At 36.6% G+C, this 27,072-nt stretch overlaps 1 protein-coding gene across 1 annotated transcript in view; it reads right to left on the bottom strand.

Annotated features, from left to right (window-relative positions):
• LOC114358864 (uncharacterized) overlaps positions 1 to 27,072 on the bottom strand; it is a 54,014-nt gene that overhangs the window by 7,585 nt on the left and 19,357 nt on the right. The gene's annotated exons all lie outside the window — the stretch shown is intronic.

Genomic DNA, 27,072 nt, shown 5'->3' with positions numbered 1-27,072 from the left:
AGCTTTAACCGTAACTATAACGATAAGTAACCTGTATGTTTTGTATCGAGTTGGACAGAATTTTGACGTTTGTTAAAGTAAGATGGTGCCCAGCCTTAGTTTTTTAGAAAGGAGAATAGAATCGATTAAATGTAGGTTTTTTACTCAAACATTTTTTGTGTCATGTCGATTTTATCAGTTTAATGGTGCGCGCAACGCTTTGAAAGCTTTAGCGATAGAAATCTATAGTATGTATAGAATTATACATTTGTTATGTAATATGTGCAATTTAGTGTTGGAAGTACGAAACTGAGATGACTGATGAAAAAATAATAATAAATCATATCTTAATTGTTATGAAAACAATTTAATTGTACGGCAAACTCCATCAATTTAATAATAACAATAAGCTTCTGAGTAATTTAATTCCTAAAATGTATTTCCAGCTCCACCAGACCCCAGAAATTACATCAATAACAAAGCGGAACCGACGCCTACAGGAGCGCCGCACCATTTGCATCGATGTTATCTTTACAATCGCCAAGAAATTCACGTAGCAATATTTCACCGCTATCTTCAAATCCAGAGCGAGGGCTTCACGAAACGCTGAGTACGAATTAACTAAATTAGAAAACTTTACAAGCCTTTCGACGGCGGGTTGAAAAATAGCTTTTTGACTAAAACTAATATTGCGGGCCAGAAACAAAACAGAGCGGAGTTGTAACGAAGTTGTTCTGCTGAGTTTACGGCCGCGGGCGGTGGCGGTCGTTGCTGCTCAAGAGTATTCAGTAGCTATGTCATCGATAACGTAAACTCGGGAGTATATTGCCGCCGAGCTCGTTCGCTCGATTGGCTCCTGGCGTTTCGTTCTCATTTTGCCCGCTGCGACTTGGGCAATATTTTTTTTCCCGTAAAGAGTTTTCCTGCTTTCGACAATATTGCGCCAGTTTCAAAGAGGCGGAATCTTCAGGATGAAATCGCTTTCGGATTGAGTGAGCACACTAATGATCAAGTTCCGTGCGGAGTCGCAGACGTCGCGTCCTGTCGAACGGACCCTTGACGGGAGTAACTACTGCTTAATGGATTTAAAAGCGTTTCATTGTAGCTGAATTTCAAATGCGAGGGAGGGACGAGTCCGATACGTAAACTTTTCCGCGGGAAATTAATTTCGGCCTGTTTGATGGTGACGTTTTATTTACTTTTGCATCAACATATTATTCAAATGAGTTCATTTGGGTTGGTATCGTTAATGTCAGCTGTTAACATTTAAATACGACGCTGTTGAAATGTCAATGAGGTGGAAAATAAACATTAAATAGTGTAATAATACCATTATACATTGTTACGAAATTGAAATAATATGAATTCCACTTTTTTACTAGTTTTGCATTTTATAATTTGTAATATCTTATTGTACTTACTTATTCATTGAGCCCGCTCAGTTACGTTAGTTATCCTCATAAAATGTAGGAGAAATATAATAATTCAATTATCCACTCACATAAGTTTATTATCAAAGTCTCGGAGCTCACATAGACTAATTAATTCTCTAGTTTATATCAAGGTGCACAGCTGCTATTGGCTTTGAGCAGTTGCGAGTTCTGTGGTTCCCTGAGGACTCGACTGGACGCTGTTACGGCTTAGACAGATAATTTCGGACGTAATAATCTTGTATCTCTGGTTTTACTATCTTAGTTTTGGCGACTGAAGTTTTCAGCTAAAGCGAGGTTTAATTGCTAACGCGAATCACATGGGACAAAACACCAGTAAATTAACTTGATCCTTAAAAAAGAAAGGCTAATATCTAATAGTGACTGGCTTTCTAGCACTGCTTCTTCTCAACACTGGCCCCCATTATTTTTCTGGAGCACTGTAGGTACACGACATAAATGTTTTTTTCAATCCAAACCTATTTTTATTCAAACCAGGCACGTTTTAAGTTTTTAACCAACTAACATTTATAACTAGAGTTTTATTACATAGCGTGCCACACTCTTCCTACCCTAAAATCGAGTCTAGGAGCTAGGGTCGAGAGGGTTCAAGTCTCTATCCAAGACTAGACTAAAAAGGCGTAACTCCTTGTAAAACTCTTAGTACACGAGTATTAACTTTGAAAAATCCTGGAAGCGCAGCTGCCGCAAGAAGTAAAATTGAAAAACTACTCAACTCTTTTAGTTGTCTAGGACATGCATGCATGTTGCAAAGGACGTCCTTCTATTGAATACTAGGCACATACAAAGTGTATGTCTCAAATTGTACTTTAGAAACTTAGTAATTCTACCCAAAATCTTAATAAATAACGAAGAAAAACGTAAAAATGGCGAACAGAATTATGGATAGAAAAATCTGGTGTTATTCAACTAAATAATAAAAATAAAGTAAGATTTCGTTTGCATTCACAAACGAATTCAATAGAAAGCGAGCCCAGAATCAATCATTGAAAAATCTTGTTCAGCGAACAGCGGTTCATACGCTATGGAATTCTAAAACGGCGTGAAACCACGGCTGAGCGGCAACCGTCAGACAAAACCCCCATCAATATTCAATAGCCATGGTGCCTATTAACACTTCTTAGGCTTGTTTCACACGTACCATCCACAAACACACCATAACACGTGGGCGGGCGCTAATTCGTATTAAAATACACTGGACCGCAAAGAAAAAGGGTTGGTTAGACCTAGCGTTATGAAGCAAAACATACTGGGAAAACGATACATTTTTATTTACTTTACATTTACTAAAAATAAAAAGCTTGAATTAATTTAGTCTTTAATAGTTATTTCATAAAGCTAGGTAAAAGCAGGCACTGAAGATATTCAAGATTTTCTAACCGACAGTTTTACTTTGACGTCCAGCTTAGTGTAGTTAAATTCACCCGAACCACATTAGCCGTCACTATCGACCGCGTAAGACACTTCACTCGTACCGACTCGTACGTAACCACAACTTGACCACTTTTCCGGTGTGGTGTGGTTGTGGTACGTGTGAAACAAGCCTTAGGTGACGTTCACTGCCTATCAACACCTTTTTCGTGACGCAATCAATCCGCGACGAGTGTCATCCAATTAACGAGAGTGTGAACTCTCTTAATTACTTCGTAAACTGCACTCGGCTAGATGGGTGTTCGAGTGTTGTTAAAGCAACAAGAACTACACATTGTTGCTGTGATTTGGAGTGGAAGTAATTTATGCGACATTATAAAATTAGGCAGTGAAGTGACTTCATTACAAGTTTTTGTGTTGATAAGTTTAAGTAGGACCACAAAATTATAACTATAGAGATTCATTTTATATTTTACTTTTTTACTTTTAGGTACAAAGTAAAGAGTAGCGGATTCTATTTCAGGATTTGAATGTTTGTTCAGGAGGATGTTATGTTCCTGTAATGGACGCCTCTAAAAGTATTGATTACTTTGACCATCAACGTATGTATAAAGAGTTTTATTCATAAATCAAGTTTTAATATAGTAAATTACCTACCTATGTTATGTTTTCATGCCAAAGCTACATACTTACGTTTATTTGAATTTATGGATTTTTGCGAAATTATTATATTTTAAGGGTTTTATAAATGTTAAAAGTGTAACTGTACTAATGTATCCTAATGGATAGCTTTATAATTTGTGTAATCACACAGTTTTTATCAAACCAAACCGTTTTAGCACAAATACGAAAAGTTCGAGAAACACCGCAAAAATTACAGACGGAGAAATACACAAAAATGTTTAATTTTCCGATTCGGCACTAATTTGGTTGTGATGCAGATTGTTGCAGCCGCGCCGATAGTCACGTCCTGGCTCTCGACGCGAGGGTCGGCGCTGCATTTAGTGGAGCCCGTTCACAGCTGTAGGGACACTGGAAGTGGTATTGTATTTTTTATGCAGAACAAGGCAGGTATTTAAATGCAATTACATCAAGACAGCAGCTCTCTTTCCCGAACACTATAATCCGGGCATCTTCAAAGTGAGAGTGAATAGGCACTTATAGAGCAGGTATGGACAACGAATTCCAGTCCTTGCTGTTCGCATTATTAAAGAGTTAGCCGCCTAATTCCACCAGTATTTTACTTTCATATCTTAATATGTACTCGTAATTGGTGTGAGAAACACTAAAGGAGGAATGAACATAAATCCATTTATTTTCCGTTCGTCATCTCAGACTCACTGATCCTTCAAACGACAGTTTTAAAACTAAACAAATAAAAACAGTTCCAATTTAATTACGGCAATTCCAGTTCTTCAATTCTAGTTCCTTGATCGTGGAGCCTCAGAGCTGGGACTCGTAATTGGATTTAGTCTGGACTATGAACACGACGTGAGGATTATTGCTTTAAGGGATTTGACTAATTTCATCATTTAGAATAAAGGTGAGAGAGCAATGGTCAGGGCTGATAAGAGACCCATATTTAGTCGCTACATACATTTGTGAAAATTTGAAAAGCAATATTATACTGAATTTATGCTTAGTTGATGTGTTTTGAAGTGCTACCGGAGCGCTAGTATTGGAAACAGTTTTGTGGTCGTTAGATGCTGTCGGTTTTCAGCAAAGGTGACTGCATTAGTTTCAAATTCCAAAGCTACTTTCAAAATAGCCAAATGCTTATTATTGGGAGGGCTAAAATTTAGCTTATTTAATAAGCCTTGAATATTGTCAAGATCTATAATGTTCTTGCACTTTAAATGAGTCTTTCAGTCGCCAGAAGAAAAAAATCCTTTTAGTTTTTTCTTAAACTGTATTTTGTAACCACCACGAACTTTATCGCATATTAAACTCAAGCTATGGCCCTAGATTTTGTCTACTTTATCTACTGACAGCTTATCAAGCTATATTTAGCTTTTGGTATCTTATGCAGTTGCAATAAGGCCTATTTTGCAATAGAAAATGTAGTTTTATGTGCTTGCCACTGGACGATCGTACAGACGAGGGGGTTCGTTCGGACAATCATTATTTTTATACGCGATCGTGTTTGCTCGATTATACGCGTTTGTTTAGGGCGGATGAGCTGATCGATTTATGGCAATCTTGACCATCAAATTGATGTATGGTCGAGCATCTTGACAAGTTCTGAAAAATCTACTAATACCTACCTACCTACGAAGTTTGTGGATGGTGAACTAACTACTGCAGACTTGATGCAGATGCAAGCCGAGATATATTTAGGAATTATTAAGATTGAAATCACTAGAAAGTGTGTAACATCTATGACACTACATGATTGCCTCAGGTGGGATCTGAACCCAAGATCGGCGACTACCTACTTTTAAACCTGTCCATTAAACTGCCATGGTAACTGTCTGGTCGAATATTTCCAAGTGTAAAATAATTTTGAGAATATTATTTAGCGGTTCACAGATAAAAAAATCAATGTTCAGTGTGTAAACAATCCAATATTCACTTGTTCACTTGTGAAAGGCACGAGTACATTATTTAAAGTCTTCACAAATAAAATCGAATAACCACAGAAAATAACACCATAAAAATAATATTACCTACATACTGCACGCGTATAAACTATTCAGGCATTTCGTCCAATTTTCGATTCCATTGAACGCCAGTTTCATAAAACCAATATTTGAACAAACAAATAATTTAACTATGCATTTCGGTCTGTGCTTGCACGAGGTCAACGGATACAAAATTTCATTAAATAAAATAGTGTTCTCTTTACCTGAATGAGCAATGTGCTTTCAATAAAGTTTAAATTGAAACCATAAATGCTCAATCGGATAAACAACAGAATTAAATACCTTCTGATATAAATTATTTTAAAAAATTAGATAGTAATTTCAAGAATTCTTTGGACAAAACTTGATTATCGAAGCAGTCCAAAATGTAATCAGATGTCAAGGTAATAATGATTAATATTGAATTTTCAAAATACAAACTGTCCCAATATGGGCGAAAAATATTTCGCCCTCACTCATAGTAGGTAATAAATACAGTATCCTCCAGGCCTCCTACTAGATGGACCGACGATCCGGTAAAGGTCGCGGGATGAGCCTGGATGCGGGCGGCGCAGGACCGTTTAATTTGAAAAACCTTGCGGGAGGCCTTTGTTCAGCAGTGGACGTCATTTGGCTGATACGACAACAGTATAACGAATACGTAATGAAAACGTAGATTTTTCTTAGACTGTCAAAGCTTAAAATGCATGTGCATAGACACACGTCGGGTCGGATCTGTCGGATCGCTCAGAAGCTCTGTGTGATCAAATTGCAAGTACTGAATTGAGTTAGAGCCGTATCGCGCGCCCTCTACCAGAGTCTCTGTGTGCCGTGAACTCGGTAAATGCCGTCATTCATCACGATATTGTCATTTTAGTTTAGTCAACGAAGCGTTTTTGCTAATGAAAAAACATAGAAATCATACCTATAGCCCCAGAGGGGACCTTAAGAAACCCGTCATTGATACTAAGATAAGCTCCATGGCACACGTTCAGAAAAGTTGTGCTAATTGTGTAAGCTTGGAAAAAATAATGATTAAATTCCGATTTGACCTTAAGGGAGGCCTTTGTTCAGAAGTGGACGTCATTTGGCTAAAACGAACGAACGAACTGATAGAGCTCATAGGATCCCAATAAAATAGAAGGCTATTTTGAGTAACAGACTCTATGTATATGCGTGGAGTATCAGTCAAAAGGTATCTAAATAAATCGGCAGTTGAATGAGTATGCTCTACGCCTCTCCATTGAAATATACCAAACGGATCGGTCAGTAGACGGTCAGCCTCCGCTTTGTGACCAAATTGCAAGCGGCGAATTGAGTTAGTCCCGCATCGCGCTGCCACCGCACGCGCCCTTTGTCCCATCATCACGCTCCAAATAGGGTATTTGACACCACCAATCAATTGACGTACTTTTTAAAACTGTCAAAACGACACTCTCCCATAGATTTTGTACGGCAATACTAGCATGTGACGTCACAATTTAATCAACTCAATGAAAATACTTTTTTCAATTATAATGCAACCAAAAATCGTAATTTACAGGTAATTAAAAATTAATTAAGTTTTTAAGACCAGAAAGAAGTGTCTTTTTAAAATAGTTGTGCTTTAGAATTATTGGGAAATGGTGTCAAATACCCAATTGCCAGTTTAGTTCCAGGGGGCGCTGCGGGCGCACAAGAAAAACCATACCCACATACTAGTTTTGTTGGAGTTCGTTACGGACCTCGTTTGCGTACACGATAGAGTTCGGAGAAAATAAATTTTTAGAACTCTCCACACTCATTTAAATATGTAGAGTCTCGCATGTCTGCCCGCGTTAGTCCTTTTACAGACATTCCGACGAACAACTGCGAAAATATTCTGAACGTATAACCCTTTCAGCACGAGAGAAAAAATTGACGATTTCTAAAAAATCACGTTAGTTTCTGGGGTCTTTAGGATCTTAGTAAATAGAGAAAAATAGTGAAAAAATTTAGGGGGTGACTTTAACCCCCCTAAACCCCCCCGCACGATCGTATCAATCCGTCATGAACCTATGAATAGCTATTTCATTACAATTACAATTTAAACTAATTAAAAAAAGACATTTTAGATAAAAGGAGCTTTATTATTCTTCATAAAGACATGATATCGTAATTAGATACTAATTTCTGCAAAAAAAATCAAAAATAGCTCATGGCCCTAACCTAGAACTCTGTCAAAACCTGAATTTTGGGGGTAGTAGCATCTTAAAATTAAACATGAGCTTTCGTTTTTAGTAATAACTTATTTTTTTTGAATCCCAGATGTCGAGGCTTTTATTCAATAACACATGGGGTTAGATATTTTCATAAAAGGGATCATTTTGGTTCATCTATTGGTACTAGAATCCTGGTATCCTCTCGATATTTTCACTGGTAGCTGTATTTTCTACAGCGGATTTGTATTATTTGGTGGATATGTGTCTCGGAGACATTCTTGAGTTTATTCTAGAGTAAATCTGATGTTCAGGCCTTTAAAAGATTCGAAAGGTTTCCATTACTTACATTACCAAAAATTCAAACATCGTCCCGACATGCACGCTCGTGCTGTAGAACTTTAGGAGTACCTGGTACTCGGCTTCATCTTACTTTTTATAAAAATTAAAGCGAATTATATTTTTTAAGAATATAATTTAAATTAATAAGCACAAAATTAATTGAAATCCACAAAAGAAGTAATTTAAATAAATTAATACTTTTCACGCCTCCCGTAGTCAGGTACACGTCCATCTTTGTCACTCAACACAGCACCGACTGAACGCCATTGAAAGTTTTTGTATGAAAAATAGCAAATAAATCGAACCGTACGATTGATCGGAAGCGTCTTGGCGCGGTAAAATTGATTTACCAATTCACTAGATTTTTTCAAAGTCGAACGCACTTTCGTATTATTCTGTGCTGAAAGGGATAATGATATTTATTCAAATTACTTTCATCGGATGGGGAAGAATGATGAGGTCCATAATGCATTAGGCATTACAGTAGACAGCACTCCAGACTTGAAATCATTGTAAAATAGCTATAAGATGCTACAGTATTTAGTTTGATGAACCGTCGTCTGTCTATTACTATGTATATGGCTCTTGCTGTTGTTGCCAAGTATCACTCGTATTAATTTGGTACAAAATGTAATATCGCACCGAATTAATATCTGATAACATAACCACAGCAAATGAAAAGCAATTAATACGAAATAACGCTTGTTGGGGTGTATTTCAGTATCACAATCGGGCAGACAGGCTGTTAATTGAATCATTTCACAAATTCAAAGCATCCAAAGCACGCTATTGAAACGGTCGGACTAGTACAAACGTTTAGATTTATTCGGCAAACACGTTGTTTTGGTACTAGCCGTGTTAATGACAGCGATTTGTGCCGACACAACTCTATTATTTAAATAAATCAATGTAAAGTAATATAGTGCAAAGTTTAACAATGTAAAATAATATCAGTCGAATTGCGTTCAATCGTTACATTAATTTATTTGTTTAGATCGTGAATGTTTTCTGATCTGCGACCATTTATACACTGTTGTTACAATGTTTCTGGTGCCTCACAAATACGTGATAGATGCTACTACCGCACGTACTGACACAGCCCCCTTCGAAAATGAAAAACCAATGTGAGAGTTCATAAGAATTCATTTATAGCTTCAGCCAGTCGTTTCAGTTTTTCACAGATATTCTTTAGTAAAACGTAAAATCAGCGGAATCATTGTAGCCGTTCTTGATGACAATAAAATGTGTGGCAATTGTATTTTTTATATAAATTGTAATTGATACTAATCTAACGCATTTAACGAGATAGGCTCTGATTTGAATAGCAAAACGTGTTTTTTCGTTCCACTTACCAACCTCTTCCATTATTTGGTATTGCATTTTTCCGACCATTTTCAATATTTGCGTACCGCCAAAGGTCGCGCGCGTGATCCGGGTCGGGCGATCAGGGTGTAACACGGGTAAACTCGATTCTGACCCGACCACAATTTGGCGGGAAACATTTTATTTTCTACATTTCCACTTCGCTTCCGACCGGTAGGTACACTTTATTTTTAAGGCGATTTTAGTAGAGAAACTAAATTATTTTTTAAACAGTAAATTAAATGTTTGAACTTTTATTAAATACAAAAAAGAAGAGAAAAGAGTATTTAAATTGTTTAATGCACCGTGTTTTGTTTAAGAGAAAAGGAATATGAGAAAAATCCTCTCTTGCTTGCTTTGCTTTTCTTCTTACGTTCCTTTCAATAACAGTCTCTAACTAAAGTCAACCATGATTTTATTTTACGATAACTCATCCGGTAAAGGTTCTCAGAAACTCGATAAACCATGTTACCGTAATAAAGTTTATAAAAATAGCGTAAAGCACGCTATACTAGTCTTGGTCGAGCTATTTCGAGGTTGGTTCGTTGCCTCGGGCACGGAGTGTATGGCGTAAGTAACACAATTGCAACGAAATAAAATGGCAATTTCCCACTCAGTCTGAGACAACCGCCGTAACTCGCAACTTTGGTGACCACAAGCTTTGAGTTTAGAGAGAATGTCTTGGTTCTTTAGATGGCAAAATACCCTAGTAGTTCTGCAATTTTGGAGTTTCAAGTACCAGTAATATTATTACCTCTACGGATGTATGTAATAATAATTACATGACAGTTTCTTTACAAGATTCCATCTGATTTTCAACCGTCGCGACGCCAACGTGTTTAACCTAATTAATAGTAAATAAAAGATAATTTATGGTGCAGTTTGAGTTTTTACAATAATTCTTTCCAGCATTATCATTATTATTAGCTTGCATTAAAGCATACATATCTGTATTTAACAAGTACATACATGTAATGTGGTAAAATATATTCTCACTTGCTTAGTAGGTACTTAACCTTTTTCAAACAAAAAAGGGTTTTTTTTTTCACGTTCCCACAATCGCATCTGGCAACACTATTCCAGAATCGCTGAGGAAATTAAAACCCGTGGACGTTCGGTCGGATAATTGCGTTACTAAGGGGCGGTTTCAGCAACATATACACTGGACAGATCGTGCTGGGATTCCAGCCAGTAATACGTTTAAAACGCTTTTTCAATCGGATTCGTTTAATGTGAGAAACGTGTTGGAAGAAAATAATTGCAATCCAGTGCATGATTTTACCATTTTGTACGAGTCTGCTGATGTAGGAGGATAGAAGCAAATAGAAATCGAGTACTGTTTTGTAGCTGGTGCAGATAGTGTTGAGAATTTTAATTTGTAGTTTTATGATACGTACTTTTTGCTTTTACAAACTTAAATTTTCTGCTAGCGAGTAGTGTCTCCTACACAAGGTTCTTAATTGTTACGAGAAAGTTCTAGAATCCCATATAAGAAAGAAGAAAAGATGCAGGGAGAAGGAGTGAGGATCTACAGTACGCGAGTCCTACTCGGGTTGTTCCTTACTTGTCCTGTTTTCCTGAGTTACAGTACAAAGTTACAAAGTTATACGGGCCGACTATTTTTTGCCGAGGGCATTCCGAGCGTAGTGGGCGTACATTAATGCTACAGTGCTACGCCGTAGGTCGTAGATCTAAACAAGTATGTATGTAATGTATTGTAGAAACCTAAATACTTAGAATATGTAAAATATCTATCTTATAAACTACAGTAATGTTATTGGGTTAAAAACAGGGAAAATAAAAGTGCATACTTAATATTTCTTCAGTGCTACGCCGTAGCTCGTAGCTCTTAACAACCGTAAAAAACGTACACGAAAATAAGAATACTAAAATAGCAATAAAATATTATGTCACCTATTGCGTCATATTATTTTTACGAATACATTAAACTTGGCAGGTATTTAACAACAATCACACTTGATAAAGGCTGGGTTGCACCATCATACTTCAACTTTGACAAACGTCAAAAATCTGTCAAACTCCATACAAAAAGCACCGGTTATCGTTATAGTCACCGTTAAAGTTAGGTGGTGCAACTCAGCCTAAGTGTAACAGTCTAGGGTGCTACATACCTGTTCCGTAAGTGCCTAAAAATTAAAATCACGGCCCCTTCACCGTATTGTTATGCACTTTAAAATGCAATATAAGTTTAATTGCTAATACCAACTTAATAGCCCACACAGCTTGAACCTGTCTCGAAGAACAGTTAACGTGAACTTCGGCTGGCCGTTAGGGTAGTTGTCACACGTCCCAGGAAGGGCGGGGTGCTTATCAGATAATCGACTGCGCTGGTAGTTGTTGCTGAGAGCATGGTGCATTGTGACTTGCATACCTAAACAAGGAACAATGGTTGCCAAACTTTTAACGGACACGTAAAAACAATTTTTAATAAGGTAGGTATTTAACAAACTGTAACTGTTATGTGAACAGGGTCAAAATTTATAGTAATAGATGAAACCAACGTTATATCTAATTTCGCAATAAACCTATAAATATGCAGTTGCTTGCTGTAATGAATACTTGGAACTGTCGACAAAAATTGTGATATTTCGTAGACAAAATGTTGCTACGGCGTAGCACGTAACTACATACCATCGAAACTATGTTGATTGGATATTTTTGCATAAAAATGCTGAATACTAGCATATTAAACGTTAAATCTATGTATCTCCAATAGTGAAAAATAACACTTTAAATACTCATTGAATCTACTAGCAAAAATCTCATTTAAAATTGGGAGAGAATGCTTGCTCTTATTGAGTCCGAACTTTGTACTGGATCTTTCTAAGCAATATAGATTTAAATAAATAAATATATCAAAAGACGTTTACCCAAATCGAATGCAACTATCGGGGCGTTCCTCGCGGAGTGTGACGCGCATACCAAAGGAGCCTGATGCAATTCCACTGATGTATTCTAATCCTGGATAAACTAATTTTGGACATCAAAAGAAGAATGCTAATAGAATAGATCCTTATTCTTATATTCAGCGAATTGAGGAAAATTGTCTCTATATTTAGGCTGATTTTAACCGTAACTATAACAATAATCGATGCTTTTTGTATAGAGATTGACAGATTTTTGACGTTTTTAAAAGGTAGAGTAACTTGGTGCAACCCAGCCTTAGATTTTCTTGTGGAAATATTCGTGCTATTTTGAAAACTGTCATTATTGCCTGGAATTGTATTTACATTAACAGTAAACCCGTATGTTTATGGAGTTATGTTAATTTTGCCCAATAAACTTTGAATTGAAAATGGTAGAGGCAATAAAGAATGGGAAATACTGAAACAACTACCGCAGCTAGACATGATAGTAATCACAATAAAAGTTAGCTCAGTGAAACCTTTCTTCTCAGTAAGTATTATTGAAACTGACTTTTTCACGTAGATAATCTTATCATATTTTGATATTCTTTATCATTTTTAGTGATTCGCACAAGAAAAAGGGAACCGCTTTTTTCAGGTTAATATTCATATCAAATGTGTACCATTTAGATCAGTAAACACGGATAAAAATACGATCATTATATCGTGCTATTTATTTAGGCGCTTTCCGAGTACTACTTGAATATCGAAACAAAATCTTACTGCAAAAATAAGAGGGAGAAATCCTGTATGCGCTAGTCTGACTCGCACTTGACCTGGTTTGATCATTAATAACAAAATCGCAAAAGGCTTTATTGCGAAACGGCTGACAAGTGCCTAGTTTTGTAACTACAGCCGGGCATTGTGAGAAAGGAACTAGCGTCCAACTTTATTGTGCTTTTATTGTTCGTCTTTATGACCTTGTTGCTATTCACCGCCTAGCCACACACATACTTCACGAAAACATCCTTGGCATTCGCAAGATGCGAAAAAACTTGGCTCTTGGCTATTTCAAGTGATTTTGTTCAAGTTTACGCGATCGGCTACTTGGCACGGCTTCAGCGTTTTTGTGAAAAGGAAAATGTAAATGCATGTCGCCGTAATTTTACAGCCATAACCTTCTGCATTTCAATGGACATATTTTATGTATCTGATATCACAAAGAGAGTATCACAAAGGAAATATCTTTCGTAGTTCAGAATTCTATTATAGGGGAGACCGAGGAGAGTTGTGACATTGTGTCGATTTTTGGAAATCAATTTACTATCAGCTCGCGAATAGCGCGTATTTGTTAGCTCGAGACTTGAACTAAAAACGCGCACTGTTACGGAACTCGCAAGTAAGTACAAGCACACTCTCCTCTGTCACAATTTCTCCTTGGTCTCCCCTAGTAGGTTACAGATTTCTCCGTATCAATTTTATTTCGCATAACCCTGAGGCAAATCCATTTCTGCGAGAATTGTCTATCATATGAACTTGGAACTAGCAAACTTCAGTACTACAATACTACCGAGTATTGATCAGCAACAATTAATTCTGGAACTATGCGATTGGAATACGGAATCCAAATTAGCATGCGAGATAGTGTATCATCAAACTTGTTCGAGCCATCAGCATATCACAGATATTATAATGACAGTACAAAGCTATGTAAACAAGCCAGCTAACTAATATTAGCTCATTTCGTATGCATAAACTTGCAATCGAGGGGGAAACTGAAGAGCTTTATCTATACCATTATTATGAGTGCGAAAGTAATTCTGATGTACGTTTGTAACTTTGTATTTCTCAAGTAAGGCCTATTATTCTTTAAAAATATATGTAGGATCGTTACAAAATGATATACTAATGTTTCTTAATGAATCGAATTACATTTCGAAGGCTTATTGCTCCTATGTTTAGTTGAGATCAACTTTTGTATTTTTAGAAGAACTATCCAATGTGGTTGGAGGTAAAGTAAGTTGGAACTATTTTTTAAATATAGGCCTACATAAGTAGTTCTAAATTAGCTCCCTGAATTCAAACCAGCAACCCGTTGGATATAATTTTTTAGTTTTCTGAAACTACAAGTTTCATAGTACGATAATATGAGTAGTTAAAGTTTGATAGTATTCGTGGATAGTTCATAGGCTTCTTTTTTTACTTCAAAAGAAGAAGAAAAATAGTATGACGTCACCCAAAATATCCTCAGACTTTATTATAGGAAAACTTATCTGATATAATTGTATTTTCCTCTCATACAGGGTCGTATACAAGGAAACGACATAGTTTTATCAGATTTTATTATATCCGGCTAATACAGAGTTTTATGGTCCGCGAAATTTTCTTATCTATGCCAGTATAACTAAATTGTGTGCATAGTAACATCTCCATTTACGATATCCATAAGTATTTTTATTTATTCAGCGAAGTATGTTTACGCTGTTCTATAGATACTTAAAAGATTCCGAAACTCATTTTTCACGATACTATTGTACTTAATGTAAACTTCAATAAATAATTGACTTTTGCAAAACTTTTAACTATGTAATTATACACACAGCGAGAACATACATGGCCTAGTAAGCTCTATCTACCATAAGTTTGACAAGGAATTCTAAGAAGTATCTATTAGTTCTTGGACGTATTTAAGTTTGCATGCAGTAACGGTTTACCTTACAGTTAACTGAATAAACTCTGCCTGGGAGGTCAAAGTAAGTATGGAGGAGCTATTTCAAAAGCTCTAGCTAAGAGTTTGTAAATTTTAAAAGATAGGAATTTTTTTTTATCCCAAATAATGAGCTGAAAGGTTTTGAAATTCATAATTAGGAGTGACGTCTCTCCCCTACTTTATAAATAACACAGCTCTGTCCAAGCGAGTCACCGACTGAAATAATTACGAAACGCAAATGACAGCCTGCCAAAAAAAGTTTGGATTGGAGGAAAATATTCAGATTTTGCAAACGGCAGTGGGAATCAGCATTTGCTTGCGGCGAGCCGCCCGCCCTACGCCGGGGGCGCCGGGCTTAATGCACAAAGGGCGCCAAGTGGCGAGTGCAGCTCACTGGAGAAATGAAGGGACGGCGGGTTAAAATAAGTGACAGGGGTGATTACTTCGAATCTATTCATAAGTAAGCAATACAAAACAAATTTAACAAAGAACCCAACTAGTGTTACCTCTAAAGATCTAAATACTTTATAGGTCATAGAAAATTACCTATGAAACAATCTTACGAATCCACGAGAGCGTAACTCGAGTAACCACAGAGTAACTTTGTTCCCTGTAATCTTCGACATTGAAACTGATTGCAAGATTCATGCCTCTTTTCGCATAACGCCTGAACCGTATCTTAATATTTTAGTTTTTAAAACTTTATTAGCCATTTTTCCAACAACTCTACTTCATATCTTTTTCATTCTCACCAAAAATACCGTTGTAAAATCAAAGTGCAGTTCAAAAATGTGCCATCAGCATTTCCAAATGGCACGTGTTAACACGTTGAGAGGCAGCACCGGCATCTTCCGCGGCTTAATTGAAAGCCGGTCGGCGTCACCCCGGTACGAATGACAGCTCGGGTAGGGAGCTAGAATGACCCCGTTTGACGTTGAAATAAATGGGAACACGAAATAAATTTTTTAGGAGCCCTAACTAAATATTTACTTGCTATAAACATAAAATACTGCACTGCAAAAGACTACACGTTTCATGTAAAATCAAAGTGCAGCGTTCAAAAATGTGCTAGGTATCTCCATTTCCAAATGGCACGCGTTAACACGTTGAGAGGCAGCACCGGCATCGCCTGCGGCGTGAAAGCCGGTCGGCGTCACCCCGGTACGAATGACAGCTCGGGAAGGGAGCTAGAATGACCCCGTTTGACGTTGAAATAAATGGGAACATGAAATAAACTTTTTACGAGCCCTAAACTAAATATTTACTTGCTATAAACATAAAATACTACACTACACACAACATGTTTCTTAACAATTTAAGTTGCGATGTAATAAAACAAGACTAACACAATAATAAAATAATATTTTATAGAAAATCTTAGCTTGCAATTTAAGTAGGTACACTTTGTAATTTAACGCAGAAAATGTACATTTAATTTTGTGTTTACTTAATTAAATACTTTAACAAAGAGTAAAACACTACCCACAGAATTATAATTAAATGAAATTTAAACTCTTTGTCCAATATTATGAAATCACTAATTAAATTGTTTTAGCAAAATATTAAAGAACAATGTTAAATGCGATGTTCACGTAAACATGCCTTCCCATTATCGAATTTTCCTACATAAAATTGGCTCGTATCGAAAAACAAGTAGGCTAGAGGCTACACAATATTGGCCTTATTTTACTGTTGACTATTTTTTATTCGTAAACGAAAAAAGCAACGTGTTTATAAAAGTCTCCCCGGGCGTCCACACAAAGGCGCTAAGTAGTGAGTCTCGTACGGTTCACCGGGGAACAAAGGAAGCCATGGGATGGCAGAGTGGTGCATAAAAAGGGACTCAAATTGGACCGATTGATCAATCGGAAGCATAAACAATGCGATCACAAACAATTTACATAGTTGTGGCGCCGACTTGTGATTTGGTAGGTAATGTTCATTGACTGCAATGGGTTGACAAAAATATTTAGGTACTTTAAGAGTTTCTACAATTATTATTATGCTCCTAATATGCTGTAAAACTGTAATTATACAGTGGTAAATAATTATGCGCTTACTGCATTTTCACGTCCACCAAACTTTTCTTCTTCGTTCGTCGGTTGATTTAGGCGTAGAAGGTGAGGTTACATTTTGTCGCAAATATGTATAAAGGAGGTGAAATAGGGGATAGAAGTTTGAAGACTTTGAAGCCATCAACATAATTAATGGTAGTGATGCTGAGATGTAAGATTGATCATGCTTACCTACTTCATAAATCCACTCGTGTCTTAAACTGCCCTACTGTTGGTTTGATAGCGTTTAATAAAACACCAACGCATATTCATTATTCCCAAGCCAAAGAGTGTTTGTTTAATAAATCGCTGTACTAAATACGGCGATTACTGAAGGCACAACTTCGCCGGGACAGGCAGATTTAATAGCGTATAATTCAATTGTTCCGGCCTGCTGGTGGACGGTGGAGCCGTCCTATCCGATTTGCAGCTTTAACAGTTCATGCTTTTGAAAACAGTTGCTTTTTTCTGGACGGAGGGGTATTCTGGATTTTTGGGTAAACTAAGCCAGTTATGTAAATAGGACAACTGAATTTTGTTTAGCCCAAAAGTTAACTGCCAAAGAATGCCTTATGGCATTAAAGATTAAATAAATTAAAAAAGTGATGGAGACGCGATTGGAAATGCAAACAAAATCTTTTAGAAGAGATAGATCATAAATACAGGTTACATGCTACAATAACTAGTATTATGCAATCCCTTGGACTTCTTTCAGATTGTCAGTGTTGTATCTTAACGGCAATTAGGTTTAAATGTCAGTTTCCAAGAGAAAAGAAGATAAGACGATAAAGTCAGTTAAACAAAGCGTTTGACAGAATAATCGTACGTTATGAACTGTCAAATGATTACGATTGCTTTACACAATTCCACCTCAGACTGACTGTGTTAGAACGTTACAGTTTCTTCAAAATTATTTAACTTTCAGATTCAATCGTACGTTATTACTTGCAGTGCATTTCATATTTCAGTTCGATAGCAAACTAGCCTCTAAAATAAGTTACAAATGGGTAAATGAGCCTAAAACTGTGTGCTTTACGAACCGGCCCACTAACAATCGACATGGCCCACTCAGCCGCGCGGTGTCATAGCCGCGTATAATAATAATTCAATGAGGGCTATCGTTTTAGCGCTCACCAGTTTGCGCCACTGTAGAGTACGGTCCTGTCACTTGCTAGTAGCGAAGACAGTGGCACCAACTGGTGAGTGCGAAAGTGGTAGGAGGACTATCACATTTGCACTCATCAAGATGGCGCCACTGTAGACTAAGGTCCTGTCAATCGCCAGAGATGCCAACTGTTAAGTATAAAAACGATAGCCCTCATTGTGTCCCGCGATCACCCAGCACGGCCACATGCACGTGCGTTTAGGAGATTTTATTGTACAGCTGATAAATTACAATACTAATATGATACATAGGTATTTAAAAGAACAACTATATTAATGCTATATCTTTCTAGTTATCCTAAATAGGTATGTGCTTTACGCACCGGCCCAGTAACAATCGACATGAATCGCTCAGCCGCGCGGTGTAATAGCCGCGTATAATTCAATTTATGTCCCGCGACCGCTCTAGCACGGCTCACATGCACACGTGCGTTTTTATTTGGAAAACTATAGAAATTCAGTAAGAACATAAAATTCAGTGTGTCATTCATTATCCTATCCAGCCAATATGTTATTCTGACGTATAAACAATAATACTGTAAACTTTCATCGAAATCTGTTCAGTAGTTTTTGCGTGAAAGAGTAACAAACATGAGATTTTTATTGTTGAAGTCAAAAGATCTGTAAGTACTCAAGTATTTTTTAACTTTAAAGCAAAAAGTTTGTCGGACTTACCAAATACAACCAAATAAGAGTTAAGGCAAACAAATATATTAATTGTGTCTGGTCCGTCCATCATAGAGCGTAGAGCAACAAGTTAAAAACGCTCCTCATAATTTTATTTCCAAACAATTTCGCTACGAGCTAAAAACTTTAGCTGCGAGACCACGGACGCGACAAACTGAATTATTCAACGTCATTCTTGCGTACATTCCACAATTTTCTAGCAAACAAATATACGGAACTAGCTATCATAATAAATCCCATCTCACACGCCGGCACAATATCATTACGGCAGTCATCAAAACAAAATTGGAAATGAATGAGCGCCACGCGGGCCATGTTGATATCAAATATTGGCCCAACGTTCGGGGGACGAAACAAATAACACTCATTCCCTAATATTACCAATAATGTCTCGCAAAACGACAAAAATAGGTTTATTGAGAATCGAGATGGAATTCGAGATATCGGAAACAGTTTACTGAATCTTATCTCGTTTGTTGACGGTAAACAACGGTCGGGCCGCGGTCGGGGTTTAAATTTGATAATATTCGAATATAAGACTGTATTAGGAATTGAATAAAAAGCTTCTTTCAGTTTAATCTTTTAAGCAAATTGGGGCAATTTTAAGGCATTCGTAGAAATTGGAATAAATAAACAAAATAGAGTAGAATAAAGTCAAATCATTCTAGTTTGTATTTGCTCATGCTGATTTTTGTACCGGACGGGATCCAAATAGCATTGTCGCTCGCGGTATTCGTACCATCAGAGCATTTGGCAGTAAGTATCATCATATTTATACAATTTTATTCGTTTATCTATTTATTTATTCAATATTTAATTGGATAAATATTTTTATCTATCTTTTATTGTGATGTATTTTTTCATCATCATCATCATCATTTCAGTTTCAGCCACAGGACGTCCACTGCTGAACATAGGCCTTCCTCATTTTTTGGTACAACCAACAAAAACAAAATGTTTCGGCATAAGACTTGGTATAATTTTTCGTAAAATTTTGCTCGCTCAGAGCTACTGTTTCTTGTAACTTCAATATCCTTTTCCCGTAGCTATTAGGCCCTTATAATATTGTCATATCCGTCCCTCTGATCGTCATTACATTACAGGCTTGTTACTTTTTCATTTTACGTGACCCAAATTCACAAAGGAACGTGATATAATGAAAATACCGAACACAGTTTTTGTACATTTCGTATAAAACGCAGAATCCTATATTACCAACACATTAGGCTATTGTTCATAAATTAATGCGACTTGTATTTGCAGAAAATATTTCGTATCAGTATTTTCTTCATTCAGACTATGAATTAAAAAGAGCTATGACAGCCTGACTGACAGTAAAGCCCCTATAATGGAAACGGCGAGCTCGCAAGACCTAGGTACGTCGTAGTTTTATAATTTTAGTTCAGTGGAACAAAAACACTCTCAAAAACAATATACGTTGTGCCCGCAATGTAATTAAACTAAACTAAATTCGCTTTGTTAGTGGGGCACCTGTGTTCCGGAACATAACGCAGGATTCTAGCCCAGTGAATGTGCTAAAATTGCCGTGACTGTGAATTCAAAGTAAATTAAAGCTACACTTCAAAAACTATGCCAAATATGGCGAGAGACAGTACTTATGTCCACTAGCCATTGTCCATGGCCGAGCGCGCTCTAATTTTTGGATTGTCACATAAGTAGATACTGTAACCCTCTTATTTATTACGCTTCAGTGAAAAATCTTGTCGGTTACACGAGTAAAATATAATGAAAATGTATATAGAATGGCTAAAGATTTTATTTTTCATTTCTCTTCGTAATTTTACCTATTAAATTGAAAATGTAAGACTATTACAAAAGAGCTAAATTGAAGTTAAATTATTCCAAATTACAGCAAAATGAGCATAATTTAAAATTACTGAATATGCTCTACTTGCGCTCAATAAAGGTGCAAACACAAACATACTGCGGATATTCGCAGCATCAGCGAACAATCGCGCTCGTTAGCTCGCCGCTGGGCGCCAATTACACCCCGGTATTGGTCTGATTGGAGGGAAAATAAACTGACGGATCTTTATAGAGTCTATCATAACTGCGATGTCATATACAGGGTGTTTCTTGTAAGGTGTCAAGCCGAAGGCAGGTGATAGGTGAGGACTAGACCTATCGATTTCACCCCCATGTATGTTCTACGATTTTTCGTAGTTTAGAAGTTATCGTTAATTCTGTGATTTTTTCAGATTTCATGACCTAGTGGCTTAATTTTTTTTCAACTTTTTTTTGGGTTGACTTTTCTCAGATTTCTTTTTTTTGACAGATTCCCTATTAGTTGCAGATATTTGAAAAAAATAATCACCTTCCTATCTTTGATGCAAGATACAAAATTTTTGCTAGAAACATAAAAAATATACTTTTAGCAGAACATTCTAAAATTTTCAATTGAAATGTATGAGAAAAAAAAAGAATCTCCATAGGTCCAAAATAATTTTAAAAACTGCGCAGGTTTCTGAACTTTCATAATAACATAAAAAAACATGTACTTAATAGGCCATTATTTTCTGTAATCGCTCCACTAAAGTGGTAAGTCGGAGATTCCGTTACATGTTTTTGACTTTCTTAGGACTAAGTAATATTTGCAATCCCCTAAGTTTACGATATGTAGAACACATTTAGAGACAATAACTGAAAAGATTTTTTTTATCCACAACGTGGAAGCTCTTGCTCTTCATGTGGTATACAAAAGGGAATATGAAAATTTTGATGATAAACCATATTAGAATGCAAGAAGCTTTTGTAAATTTACGAATAATTGTTTTGCGTCGTTGTCGAATGTGCATTCAGGTCAGCGACGGACATTTTGAACATTTACTTTAAATTAAATCATTACACCCTTTTTTGCTCTATCTCTCTCTCTCTCTCACAGACACACAGACACACGCACACACTAGAGAATTGCAATCATTAGTTAGTCCTAAGAAAGTCAAAAACATGTAACGGAATCTCCGACTTACCACTTTAGTGGAGCGATTACAGAAAATAATGGCCTATTAAGTACATGTTTTTTTGTGTTATTATGAAAGTTCAGAAAACTGCGCAGTTTTTAAAATTATTTTGGACCTATGGAATTTTGTTTTTTTTTTTACCTTTTAAGTTGAAAATTTTAGAATGTTCCGCTAAAAGCATATTTTTTATGTTTCTAGCAAAAATTTTGTATCTAGCATCAAAGATAGGAAGTTGATTATTTTTTTCGAAAATCTGCAATTAATAGGGAATCTGTCAAAAAAAAGAAATCTGAGAAAAGTCGCCCCAAAAAAAAGATAAAAAAATTTAAAGCCTACTAGGTCATACAATTTGAAAAAATCACAAAATTAACGATAACTTCTAAACTATGAAAAATCGTAGAACATACATGGGGGTGAAATCGATAGGTCTAGTCCTCACCTATCACCTGCCTTCGGCTTGACACCTTACAAGAAACACCCTGTATAGAGTAGCAGCTCGTTTGGTGAGGGAAGTCGGTACAGTAATGGGAAAATCCCCCAGTTTTGTTCAGCGTAGTGTGGCACCACCATATTAAAGTTATTTTGTGAAACGTTGATATTGGGAATGTTGGCGCAAAATATACTCAAAAATTATATAAGTATTTTCAGAAGTAGAGGAACGTTAGGTACTTTAAAAATCTAAATTAACATTAATTAAAAAATGAAAAATTTGAACATGCGTTAAAATTGGCCCGTGATAAAATACAACCCCGCTTCGGTTACATGAAAAGAAATCCTCAGATATTTGGATAGGATTGTAAATTGGATTTTTAAAGCTGATATTTTAGGTGACTGTAGGTCTATTCATCACAGCCATTGTGCCCCCGGCGTGTGTAACGAGTAATGTCCAATTTACAATTCACGCGCGTAATGTGATTTGTACAACCCTTTGTGGCCGACTACAACGCCCTTCGGATATATTACCGGGACAAGTATGGAAAATTCATGCGATTCTTTGCGAACTGTTCGAATTTATTCGTGACGGGTATTGAAAAGTGGGTGGAAATGCGAATGGTATTATTTTTAAGTTTAAATGTTACAGCATTTTTTTTTCAAAACTAGACGAAAAGTAACGATTATTAAAAACCAGGATCTGGTTCATATAAACTTTTTCATACTTAATTAAAAAAATATTAATGTAGGCAGGTATAATATCATCTATTTTTGCTTGTCAATGTGTATCATTTAGTACCAAAACCCTAATCTTTAATTATTTTTGTCCTATCCTACTTCCTACTTAATATTATAAATGCGAAAGTTGGTATGGATGTCTGTTACTCTTTCACGCAAAAACTACTGAACGGATTTTGATGAAACTTTACAGTATTATAGTTTATAACCCAGATTAACATAAAGGCTATAATTTATGACGATCTGTGACAATGTGACAAACTAAATTTCACACAATTATGTGAACTTTCATTTAATGATTTAAAGTGTTATTACGATCTTACTCAAGTCGGCAAGACTGTATACTAAAATTATTATTCATATTCTACAATGTATTATTACTCTTAACCGTGCCAACTTGGCTTTGCTACTTATTTAATCGGAAAAAATCAAATGATACCGCGAGTCAAATAAGCACAGCGCCATCTAGCGGTATAACCTTTTAAGAAAGAAGGAGGTTGTTCAAAATCGGGTTTTGTTGATACTAACCATTTGTACAACAGGTGTTACAACGGGTGTTAGGTATTGGAAAAAACTTTCAACGTTAGAATCCTTCAATTTGTGATGAATAATAAGGTGGTAAGAAATTCGCCGGGTTTTCTAGTATTTTATATTTTAACTAGCGGCCGCCCGCGACTTCGTACGCGTGGATCCCGTTTTACCCCCTTAGGGGTGGAGTTTCGTAAAATCCTTTCTTAAATAATTTCAGCTCGATCCTTCCAGTGGTTTCGGCTGTGCGTTGATCACTATATCAGTCAGTCAGTCAAACAGTCACCTTTGAGTTATTGTATACTAGCTTTCCGCCCGCGGCTTCGCCCGCGTGGAATTTTGTCTGTCACAGAAAACTTCATCGCGCGCGTCCCTGTTTCAAAAACCGGGATAAAAACTATCCTATGTTCTTTCCCGGGACTCAAACTATCTCTATGCCAAATTTCATCAAAATCGGTTGCGAGGTTTAAGCGGGAAAGCGTAACAGAGAGACAGACAGACAGAGTTACTTTCGCATTTATAATATTAGTTGGGATACATATATTATTATTTAGATTAAGTACACCTTTCACGGTAAGACAGCTTAGAACCAATTAGGTACAAAATTTTTCTGTTCATTATTTGTGGATAACTATACAGGGTGTTAGGTATTTTAATTTTCATACAAATCGGATTTTATAAAATTTATTTTGTATGAAAATTAAAAAAAATAAAATGATGATATCAAATTTCTGACTTCACCATACCATTTATATGCCCATGTTAACTTGGGCTAGTGTCGGCTCATAAACCCATTTACCTAACATCCTGTATTGTGTATTGTTTATGTGCGAAAAAAACATTACACACATGGCGTGTGTCAAGCAACTGGATTGCGAAAACCTTATCGTGTAATGTGTCCTTTTGTTGGAGTGCGATAAATCGTTAGTGGGACCCTAGTGCCGAGTTGCTCTTGTTTATAGTGCGCGCTCGTAAGAAATGTGCGCTGCCAACGCTAAGGTGATTTTTATAGTCCAGTGATTCAACTTTTTCACTCAGTCGACTCGACCCTTTGAAAAGCCTTCTTTATACTCGTAGGCGGGTTGTAATTCCTTTTTAGGGTTCCGTCAGTTTTGTACCTCTGCTGACCGCTTGTCACATGCTATTTTCTCCAATATGGTACTATTATTATAACTACTTAGTTTGGTGAGACAGAAAAACGCATTGTTGTAATGAGCTTTGCCAATTTAAACCGCTTGCCCAATACTCTTAAGCAGGAATCAAGCCTCTGGGTGCTCATACAAATATTGAAGTAGAAAGCTAAGTACTACCTACCGACGAGTACTACTCGTACTACTCGTACTCGTACCTACTAGTTTGTGTAAAATGTGTTTCCCTGTCAACTACTCAATATCTACTCAACTCAAGTTTTATCGAAGTTTTTATGAAGAAAACTTTAGAAAAGGAAAAATACACTTAATTGCCGGTTGCAGTTGGTTTCGGTTACAACCTAGACATAGTTTAAGAGCGCCAGTAACTTTGTAGGAACTCGCAGCCAGGATAAAAATGTAGTTTAAGTTTAAAAGAAGCGATCGGGAAGTCCCATTTAAACTCGTTTAGTGGCTTTAGTTCGATACACGAAATAAAATATAACAGTCCACTTTAATTTCACTTACAAAGTTATGTTTTCAACTAAAATATGTTGCGATAAATGAACTGTTACAATCAAATACCTAATGCAAAACTATCACCTGATTATTGATCAGGGCAGCAAGGTTCTGGAGTGGAGGCCGCGTACCGGTAAACGCAGCGTGCGACGTCCACCCGCAAGGTGGACCGACGACATCATAAAGGTAGCAGGAAGGCACTGGACGCAGGCCGCTATCAACCGGCCCAACCAGCATTGGGGGAGGCATATGTTCAGCAGTGGACGTCCTATGGCTGAGACGATGATGATGATCATAATATGTCTCTACTGAGCGTTTATATTTTTGGAGGATTTGGCCTACAAATATTTTTTCTTTTATCACCATACCAAAGATGGTTCTTTATCATCATTCTCACTTAACTTCTCTCTGCAACTCATAAAGCAAGTTTTAACGCATTACTTTTAAAATTGGAATGCAAATAATGCAATGACTGAAACCAGAATCAAACAGACAGCTGGACGTGAAAATCTTCTCTCTAGCGGCCGCAAGCGCAGCTCTCATGCGCGATGACAGCTCGTTTCAAGCGCGACGTATTTGGCTGCTCGTGGAAATAGCACCAGGCGTACGTGAGGGCTTTCTAGCATTTCAAAATTTCCAAGGAAAGTTTACAACGAGGCTTAGTTACAGGGGCATGCCCTGCCCAACGTGCCAGGTTAGATGTTTACGTTGAAAAAAATGGCTGAACTATTTTTGTTATTTCAAAAGTACCTAAATTAACTTTAGAAGGCATTGCATGATAAGTAGGTACTTTTCTGTGAGTGAAAGTTTCATTAATAAGCAGCGAAGAAGGCTGACGTCTGCTGCAGTAGATGTCTCGCGGCCACGTGAAGGAAGAACAAATTATAATACATTCATTATTATAATCAATCTGCCAATATTACGTTAACGAAGGTATACTAGTGTATTTTTTTATTTTTTCTTCAGAATACCTGGCAACTTTGCAGATATGAATAAAAATAGTAACATTCTGTAAACACTAGGGTGGAGCGAAAAATTTTTTTTCATATAACTGTAATGTAATAGTCAAAATTTTGTGCCTTTAGGGCTTAAATTAAGCCATGCAAAATATTAATCAATTCGGTTTAGAGTAACTGCCTCCGCATCGACACTGAATTTATAAAAAAAGTTGGTTTTAGACCTCACTTAGGCGCCACATATCTGTGCGATATTTAAATAAAAATACTATTTTTTTATCACAAATCGTTTAGTGGTATGCTATATTTTCAATGTAAAATACACAAAAAAGCCAGGCTTTGGGTTTATAATTTTAATAAAGGCAGTGAGGGAGCGCGAGAAGAGACTTTTTCTGGCCATTTTCGCGATTCGCGTCTTTGTCAGTTAGTCTACTGGAAAAGCTCTGAAAACATGTGAGAAACTGCCTATCAATAAATTTGAACATATTGAAGGACAAAAATGTGATCGGAAATGGCCAATGATCTGAGTACTGATCAGCAGAACTTGCATAAAATGCTTCGGCGGTAATTAGGCTTATTCTCACAAAATCTGGCAATAATCTCTCCTGGTGAACTGTAACATGCCCGTTAAATCACACGAGCGTACCGAATACTACGTTTGTATTGTAGGAACTTAAGATCCAATAGAAATTTTGATAACTCTGGCTACTTTTGTGGTTAAAGTCTATGCTCCTTCCTGGTTTTTAATTAAGACTAAACCATCATGTAAAGATGGCACCCGTCATCTGTTTCAAATTATTATGGCCTCGAGAGGCCTGCCAGAAACTATATGAAAGATTATAGAACTAGTTACCGAAAGAAACTACTACTACGCGTATCCTGAAAGCAGTCTTCTTACGATGTCAGAGAGCTGGCCGCTTGTTGCATAATAAAGTCACATAGTGGGAGTCACCCTTCAATACCTAGACTTTTTTAAGTACCATTGATACATTTTAATGCTATTTTA

The sequence above is a fragment of the Ostrinia furnacalis genome, unplaced genomic scaffold (genome assembly GCF_004193835.3).
Source record: "Ostrinia furnacalis isolate ACB-3 unplaced genomic scaffold, ASM419383v2 OfSCF4122, whole genome shotgun sequence".
Lineage (NCBI taxonomy): Eukaryota > Metazoa > Arthropoda > Insecta > Lepidoptera > Crambidae > Ostrinia > Ostrinia furnacalis.
This window is presented reverse-complemented; position numbering and strand designations above follow the sequence as displayed.